The sequence below is a fragment of the Stomoxys calcitrans genome, chromosome 5, assembly GCF_963082655.1.
Source record: "Stomoxys calcitrans chromosome 5, idStoCalc2.1, whole genome shotgun sequence".
NCBI lineage: Eukaryota > Metazoa > Arthropoda > Insecta > Diptera > Muscidae > Stomoxys > Stomoxys calcitrans.
This window is the reverse complement of record NC_081556.1, coordinates 36,230,476-36,240,580: the sequence shown is the minus strand read 5'-3', so window position 1 is coordinate 36,240,580 and position 10,105 is coordinate 36,230,476.

The following is a 10,105-nucleotide window of genomic DNA, read 5'->3' as shown; positions in this document are numbered from 1 at the left end:
TACTGCATACTCAACTCGAAAAATTTTTTCGCATCAAAAATTGAAATTTTCATGAGGGGTTAGCCTTTGCGAAAAAAATGCAAAAAAAATAAAATGTGAAATTTTATGTAATTTTGTTTATTGTACGAATCGTTTTCGAATTTCGAACTGCGGAATTCTGGAAAATTATCGAAATTCGAAAAAATGAAGGAGTTACAACGTTTTTGACCTTGAAAATGACCTTGAGTTTTTACGCCAAAAAAGATTTGCTTTTTGCAATGTTTTTCATAGAAAACTTTACACTATGTTTTTCATAGAAAACTTTACATTTTGTTTATTGTACGAATCGTTTTCGAATTTCGAACTGCGGAATTCTGGAAAATGATCGAAATTCGAAAAAATGAAGGAGTTACAACGTTTTTGACCTTGAAAATGACCTTGAGTTTTTACGCCAAAAAAGATTTGGTTTTTGCAATGTTTTTCATAGAAAACTTTACACTATTCCTTCATGTAGCACCTCTACGGTAAGAGATTTTCCTCACGAATCCAACGGTGTCCTTAGAATTTTGATTCTGAATTCGCAAAACTAAAGATGTTACAGCAATCTCAAACTCACCTCGATTTTTTTACCATTTTTCGGATATTAATTATGCGATTTTGAGCTTGTTTTTTGAAGAAAAAACTTAGGAGTTGCACTAATCCGATTTTTTTGCCATAATCTTCAATACTGCATACTCAACTCGAAAAATTTTTTCGCATCAAAAATTGAAAATTTTCATTTTTTTGCGAAAAAAAATCCAAAAAAAATAAAATGTGAAATTTTATGTAATTTTGCTTATTGTACGAATCGTTTTCGAATTTCGAACTGCGGAATTCTGGAAAATGATCGAAATTCGAAAAAATGAAGGAGTTACAACGTTTTTGACCTTGAAAATGACCTTGAGTTTTTACGCCAAAAAAGATTTGGTTTTTGCAATGTTTTTCATAGAAAACTTTACACTATTCCTTCATGTAGCACCTCTACGGTAAGAGATTTTCCTCACGAATCCAACGGTGTCCTTAGAATTTTGATTCTGAATTCGCAAAACTAAAGATGTTACAGCAATCTCAAACTCACCTCGATTTTTTTACCATTTTTCGGATATTAATTATGCGATTTTGAGCTTGTTTTTTGAAGAAAAAACTTAGGAGTTGCACTAATCCGATTTTTTTGCCATAATCTTCAATACTGCATACTCAACTCGAAAAATTTTTTCGCATCAAAAATTGAAAATTTTCATTTTTTTGCGAAAAAAAATCCAAAAAAAATAAAATGTGAAATTTTATGTAATTTTGCTTATTGTACGAATCGTTTTCGAATTTCGAACTGCGGAATTCTGGAAAATGATCGAAATTCGAAAAAATGAAGGAGTTACAACGTTTTTGACCTTGAAAATGACCTTGAGTTTTTACGCCAAAAAAGATTTGGTTTTTGCAATGTTTTTCATAGAAAACTTTACACTATTCCTTCATGTAGCACCTCTACGGAAAGAGATTTTCCTCACGAATCCAACGGTGTCCTTAGAATTTTGAAATTCGCAAAACTAAAGATGTTACAGCAATCTCAAACTCACCTCGATTTTTTTACCATTTTTCGGATATTAATTATGCGATTTTGAGCTTGTTTTTTGAAGAAAAAACTTAGGAGTTGCACTAATCCGATTTTTTTGCCATAATCTTCAATACTGCATACTCAACTCGAAAAATTTTTTCGCATCAAAAATTGAAATTTTCATGAGGGGTTAGCCTTTGCGAAAAAAATGCAAAAAAAATAAAATGTGAAATTTTATGTAATTTTGTTTATTGTACGAATCGTTTTCGAATTTCGAACTGCGGAATTCTGGAAAATTATCGAAATTCGAAAAAATGAAGGAGTTACAACGTTTTTGACCTTGAAAATGACCTTGAGTTTTTACGCCAAAAAAGATTTGCTTTTTGCAATGTTTTTCATAGAAAACTTTACACTATGTTTTTCATAGAAAACTTTACATTTTGTTTATTGTACGAATCGTTTTCGAATTTCGAACTGCGGAATTCTGGAAAATGATCGAAATTCGAAAAAATGAAGGAGTTACAACGTTTTTGACCTTGAAAATGACCTTGAGTTTTTACGCCAAAAAAGATTTGGTTTTTGCAATGTTTTTCATAGAAAACTTTACACTATTCCTTCATGTAGCACCTCTACGGTAAGAGATTTTCCTCACGAATCCAACGGTGTCCTTAGAATTTTGATTCTGAATTCGCAAAACTAAAGATGTTACAGCAATCTCAAACTCACCTCGATTTTTTTACCATTTTTCGGATATTAATTATGCGATTTTGAGCTTGTTTTTTGAAGAAAAAACTTAGGAGTTGCACTAATCCGATTTTTTTGCCATAATCTTCAATACTGCATACTCAACTCGAAAAATTTTTTCGCATCAAAAATTGAAAATTTTCATTTTTTTGCGAAAAAAAATCCAAAAAAAATAAAATGTGAAATTTTATGTAATTTTGCTTATTGTACGAATCGTTTTCGAATTTCGAACTGCGGAATTCTGGAAAATGATCGAAATTCGAAAAAATGAAGGAGTTACAACGTTTTTGACCTTGAAAATGACCTTGAGTTTTTACGCCAAAAAAGATTTGGTTTTTGCAATGTTTTTCATAGAAAACTTTACACTATTCCTTCATGTAGCACCTCTACGGAAAGAGATTTTCCTCACGAATCCAACGGTGTCCTTAGAATTTTGAAATTCGCAAAAGTAAAGATGTTACAGCAATCTCAAACTCACCTCGATTTTTTTACCATTTTTCGGATATTAATTATGCGATTTTGAGCTTGTTTTTTGAAGAAAAAACTTAGGAGTTGCACTAATCCGATTTTTTTGCCATAATCTTCAATACTGCATACTCAACTCGAAAAATTTTTTCGCATCAAAAATTGAAAATTTTCATTTTTTGCGAAAAAAAATCCAAAAAAAATAAAATGTGAAATTTTATGTAATTTTGCTTATTGTACGAATCGTTTTCGAATTTCGAACTGCGGAATTCTGGAAAATGATCGAAATTCGAAAAAATGAAGGAGTTACAACGTTTTTGACCTTGAAAATGACCTTGAGTTTTTACGCCAAAAAAGATTTGGTTTTTGCAATGTTTTTCATAGAAAACTTTACACTATTCCTTCATGTAGCACCTCTACGGAAAGAGATTTTCCTCACGAATCCAACGGTGTCCTTAGAATTTTGAAATTCGCAAAACTAAAGATGTTACAGCAATCTCAAACTCACCTCGATTTTTTTACCATTTTTCGGATATTAATTATGCGATTTTGAGCTTGTTTTTTGAAGAAAAAACTTAGGAGTTGCACTAATCCGATTTTTTTTGCCATAATCTTCAATACTGCATACTCAACTCGAAAAATTTTTTCGCATCAAAAATTGAAAATTTTCATAAGGGGTTAGCCTTTGCGAAAAAAATGCAAAAAAAAAAATAAAATGTGAAATTTTATGTAATTTTGTTTATTGTACGAATCGTTTTCGAATTTCGAACTGCGGAATTCTGGAAAATGATCGAAATTCGAAAAAATGAAGGAGTTACAACGTTTTTGACCTTGAAAATGACCTTGAGTTTTTACGCCAAAAAAGATTTGCTTTTTGCAATGTTTTTCATAGAAAACTTTACACTATGTTTTTCATAGAAAACTTTACATTTTGTTTATTGTACGAATCGTTTTCGAATTTCGAACTGCGGAATTCTGGAAAATGATCGAAATTCGAAAAAATGAAGGAGTTACAACGTTTTTGACCTTGAAAATGACCTTGAGTTTTTACGCCAAAAAAGATTTGGTTTTTGCAATGTTTTTCATAGAAAACTTTACACTATTCCTTCATGTAGCACCTCTACGGAAAGAGATTTTCCTCACGAATCCAACGGTGTCCTTAGAATTTTGAAATTCGCAAAACTAAAGATGTTACAGCAATCTCAAACTCACCTCGATTTTTTTACCATTTTTCGGATATTAATTATGCGATTTTGAGCTTGTTTTTTGAAGAAAAAACTTAGGAGTTGCACTAATCCGATTTTTTTGTCATAATCTTCAATACTGCATACTCAACTCGAAAAATTTTTTCGCATCAAAAATTGAAAATTTTCAATAAGAAAAAATGAAGGAGTTACAACGTTTTTGACCTTGAAAATGACCTTGAGTTTTTACGCCAAAAGAGATTTGGTTTTTGCAATGTTTTTCATAGAAAACTTTACACTATTCCTTCATGTAGCACCTCTACGGAAAGAGATTTTCCTCACGAATCCAACGGTGTCCTTAGAATTTTGAAATTCGCAAAATTAAAGATGTTACAGCAATCTCAAATACACCTCGATTTTTTACCATTTTTCGGATATTAATTATGCGATTTTGAGCTTGTTTTTTGAAGAAAAAACTTAGGAGTTGCACTAATCCGATTTTTTTGCCATACTCTTCAATACTGCATACTCAACTCGAAAAATTTTTTCGCATCAAAAATTTAAAATTTTCATAAGGGGTTAGCCTTTGCGAAAAAAATGCAAAAAAAATAAAATGTGAAATTTTATGTAATTTTGTTTATTGTACGAATCGTTTTCGAATTTCGAACTGCGGAATTCTTGAAAATGATCGAAATTCGAAAAAATGAAGGAGTTACAACGTTTTTGACCTTGAAAATGACCTTGAGTTTTTACGCCAAAAAAGATTTGGTTTTTGCAATGTTTTTCATAGAAAACTTTACACTATTCCTTCATGTAGCACCTCTACGGAAAGAGATTTTCCTCACGAATCCAACGGTGTCCTTAGAATTTTGAAATTCGCAAAACTAAAGATGTTACAGCAATCTCAAACTCACCTCGATTTTTTTACCATTTTTCGGATATTAATTATGCGATTTTGAGCTTGTTTTTTGAAGAAAAAACTTAGGAGTTGCACTAATCCGATTTTTTTGTCATAATCTTCAATACTGCATACTCAACTCGAAAAATTTTTTCGCATCAAAAATTGAAAATTTTCATAAGGGGTTAGCCTTTGCGAAAAAAATGCAAAAAAAATAAAATGTGAAATTTTATGTAATTTTGTTTATTGTACGAATCGTTTTCGAATTCCGAACTGTGGAATTCTGGAAAATGATCGAAATTCGAAAAAATGAAGGAGTTACAACGTTTTTGACCTTGAAAATGACCTTGAGTTTTTACGCCAAAAAAGATTTGGTTTTTGCAATGTTTTTCATAGAAAACTTTACACTATTCCTTCATGTAGCACCTCTTCGCAAAGAGATTTTCCTCACGAATCCAACGGTGTCCTTAGAATTTTGAAATTCGCAAAACTAAAGATGTTACAGCAATCTCAAACTCACCTCGATTTTTTTACCATTTTTCGGATATTAATTATGCGATTTTGAGCTTGTTTTTGAAGAAAAAACTTAGGAGTTACACTAATCCGATTTTTTTGCCATAATCTTCAATACTGCATACTCAACTCGAAAAATTTTTTCGCATCAAAAATTGAAAATTTTCATAAGGGGTTAGCCTTTGCGAAAAAAATGCAAAAAAAATAAAATGTGAAATTTTATGTAATTTTGTTTATTGTACGAGTCGTTTTCGAATTTCGAACTGCGGAATTCTGGAAAATGATCGAAATTCGAAAAAATGAAGGAGTTACAACGTTTTTGACCTTGAAAATGACCTTGAGTTTTTACGCCAAAAAAGATTTGGTTTTTGCAATGTTTTTCATAGAAAACTTTACACTATTCCTTCATGTAGCACCTCTACGGAAAGAGATTTTCCTCACGAATCCAACGGTGTCCTTAGAATTTTGAAATTCGCAAAACTAAAGATGTTACAGCAATCTCAAACTCACCTCGATTTTTTTACCATTTTTCGGATATTAATTATGCGATTTTGAGCTTGTTTTTTGAAGAAAAAACTTAGGAGTTGCACTAATCCGATTTTTTTGCCATAATCTTCAATACTGCATACTCAACTCGAAAAATTTTTTCCCATCAAAAATTGAAAATTTTCATAAGGGGTTAGCCTTTGCGAAAAAAATGCAAAAAAAATAAAATGTGAAATTTTATGTAATTTTGTTTATTGTACGAATCGTTTTCGAATTTCGAACTGCGGAATTCTTGAAAATGATCGAAATTCGAAAAAATGAAGGAGTTACAACGTTTTTAACCTTGAAAATGACCTTGAGTTTTTACGCCAAAAGAGATTTGGTTTTTGCAATGTTTTTCATAGAAAACTTTACACTATTCCTTCATGTAGCACCTCTACGGAAAGAGATTTTCCTCACGAATCCAACGGTGTCCTTAGAATTTTGATTTTGAAATTCGCAAAATTAAAGATGTTACAGCAATCTCAAACACACCTCGATTTTTTACCATTTTTCGGATATTAATTATGCGATTTTGAGCTTGTTTTTTGAAGAAAAAACTTAGGAGTTGCACTAATCCGATTTTTTTGCCATACTCTTCAATACTGCATACTCAACTCGAAAAATTTTTTCGCATCAAAAATTGAAAATTTTCATTTTTTGCGAAAAAAAATCCAAAAAAAATAAAATGTGAAATTTTATGTAATTTTGCTTATTGTACGAATCGTTTTCGAATTTCGAACTGCGGAATTCTGGAAAATGATCGAAATTCGAAAAAATGAAGGAGTTACAACGTTTTTGACCTTGAAAATGACCTTGAGTTTTTACGCCAAAAAAGATTTGGTTTTTGCAATGTTTTTCATAGAAAACTTTACACTATTCCTTCATGTAGCACCTCTACGGAAAGAGATTTTCCTCACGAATCCAACGGTGTCCTTAGAATTTTGAAATTCGCAAAACTAAAGATGTTACAGCAATCTCAAACTCACCTCGATTTTTTACCATTTTTCGGATATTAATTATGCGATTTTGAGCTTGTTTTTTGAAGAAAAAACTTAGGAGTTGCACTAATCCGATTTTTTTTGCCATAATCTTCAATACTGCATACTCAACTCGAAAAATTTTTTCGCATCAAAAATTGAAAATTTTCATAAGGGGTTAGCCTTTGCGAAAAAAATGCAAAAAAAAAAATAAAATGTGAAATTTTATGTAATTTTGTTTATTGTACGAATCGTTTTCGAATTTCGAACTGCGGAATTCTGGAAAATGATCGAAATTCGAAAAAATGAAGGAGTTACAACGTTTTTGACCTTGAAAATGACCTTGAGTTTTTACGCCAAAAAAGATTTGCTTTTTGCAATGTTTTTCATAGAAAACTTTACACTATGTTTTTCATAGAAAACTTTACATTTTGTTTATTGTACGAATCGTTTTCGAATTTCGAACTGCGGAATTCTGGAAAATGATCGAAATTCGAAAAAATGAAGGAGTTACAACGTTTTTGACCTTGAAAATGACCTTGAGTTTTTACGCCAAAAAAGATTTGGTTTTTGCAATGTTTTTCATAGAAAACTTTACACTATTCCTTCATGTAGCACCTCTACGGAAAGAGATTTTCCTCACGAATCCAACGGTGTCCTTAGAATTTTGAAATTCGCAAAACTAAAGATGTTACAGCAATCTCAAACTCACCTCGATTTTTTTACCATTTTTCGGATATTAATTATGCGATTTTGAGCTTGTTTTTTGAAGAAAAAACTTAGGAGTTGCACTAATCCGATTTTTTTGTCATAATCTTCAATACTGCATACTCAACTCGAAAAATTTTTTCGCATCAAAAATTGAAAATTTTCAATAAGAAAAAATGAAGGAGTTACAACGTTTTTGACTTGAAAATGACCTTGAGTTTTTACGCCAAAAGAGATTTGGTTTTTGCAATGTTTTTCATAGAAAACTTTACACTATTCCTTCATGTAGCACCTCTACGGAAAGAGATTTTCCTCACGAATCCAACGGTGTCCTTAGAATTTTGAAATTCGCAAAATTAAAGATGTTACAGCAATCTCAAACACACCTCGATTTTTTACCATTTTTCGGATATTAATTATGCGATTTTGAGCTTGTTTTTTGAAGAAAAAACTTAGGAGTTGCACTAATCCGATTTTTTTGCCATACTCTTCAATACTGCATACTCAACTCGAAAAATTTTTTCGCATCAAAAATTTAAAATTTTCATAAGGGGTTAGCCTTTGCGAAAAAAATGCAAAAAAAATAAAATGTGAAATTTTATGTAATTTTGTTTATTGTACGAATCGTTTTCGAATTTCGAACTGCGGAATTCTTGAAAATGATCGAAATTCGAAAAAATGAAGGAGTTACAACGTTTTTGACCTTGAAAATGACCTTGAGTTTTTACGCCAAAAAAGATTTGGTTTTTGCAATGTTTTTCATAGAAAACTTTACACTATTCCTTCATGTAGCACCTCTTCGCAAAGAGATTTTCCTCACGAATCCAACGGTGTCCTTAGAATTTTGAAATTCGCAAAACTAAAGATGTTACAGCAATCTCAAACTCACCTCGATTTTTTTACCATTTTTCGGATATTAATTATGCGATTTTGAGCTTGTTTTTTGAAGAAAAAACTTAGGAGTTGCACTAATCCGATTTTTTTGTCATAATCTTCAATACTGCATACTCAACTCGAAAAATTTTTTCGCATCAAAAATTGAAAATTTTCATAAGGGGTTAGCCTTTGCGAAAAAAATGCAAAAAAAATAAAATGTGAAATTTTATGTAATTTTGTTTATTGTACGAATCGTTTTCGAATTCCGAACTGTGGAATTCTGGAAAATGATCGAAATTCGAAAAAATGAAGGAGTTACAACGTTTTTGACCTTGAAAATGACCTTGAGTTTTTACGCCAAAAAAGATTTGGTTTTTGCAATGTTTTTCATAGAAAACTTTACACTATTCCTTCATGTAGCACCTCTTCGCAAAGAGATTTTCCTCACGAATCCAACGGTGTCCTTAGAATTTTGAAATTCGCAAAACTAAAGATGTTACAGCAATCTCAAACTCACCTCGATTTTTTTACCATTTTTCGGATATTAATTATGCGATTTTGAGCTTGTTTTTGAAGAAAAAACTTAGGAGTTACACTAATCCGATTTTTTTGCCATAATCTTCAATACTGCATACTCAACTCGAAAAATTTTTTCGCATCAAAAATTGAAAATTTTCATAAGGGGTTAGCCTTTGCGAAAAAAATGCAAAAAAAATAAAATGTGAAATTTTATGTAATTTTGTTTATTGTACGAGTCGTTTTCGAATTTCGAACTGCGGAATTCTGGAAAATGATCGAAATTCGAAAAAATGAAGGAGTTACAACGTTTTTGACCTTGAAAATGACCTTGAGTTTTTACGCCAAAAAAGATTTGGTTTTTGCAATGTTTTTCATAGAAAACTTTACACTATTCCTTCATGTAGCACCTCTACGGAAAGAGATTTTCCTCACGAATCCAACGGTGTCCTTAGAATTTTGAAATTCGCAAAACTAAAGATGTTACAGCAATCTCAAACTCACCTCGATTTTTTTACCATTTTTCGGATATTAATTATGCGATTTTGAGCTTGTTTTTTGAAGAAAAAACTTAGGAGTTGCACTAATCCGATTTTTTTGCCATAATCTTCAATACTGCATACTCAACTCGAAAAATTTTTTCCCATCAAAAATTGAAAATTTTCATAAGGGGTTAGCCTTTGCGAAAAAAATGCAAAAAAAATAAAATGTGAAATTTTATGTAATTTTGTTTATTGTACGAATCGTTTTCGAATTTCGAACTGCGGAATTCTTGAAAATGATCGAAATTCGAAAAAATGAAGGAGTTACAACGTTTTTAACCTTGAAAATGACCTTGAGTTTTTACGCCAAAAGAGATTTGGTTTTTGCAATGTTTTTCATAGAAAACTTTACACTATTCCTTCATGTAGCACCTCTACGGAAAGAGATTTTCCTCACGAATCCAACGGTGTCCTTAGAATTTTGATTTTGAAATTCGCAAAATTAAAGATGTTACAGCAATCTCAAACACACCTCGATTTTTTACCATTTTTCGGATATTAATTATGCGATTTTGAGCTTGTTTTTTGAAGAAAAAACTTAGGAGTTGCACTAATCCGATTTTTTTGCCATACTCTTCAATACT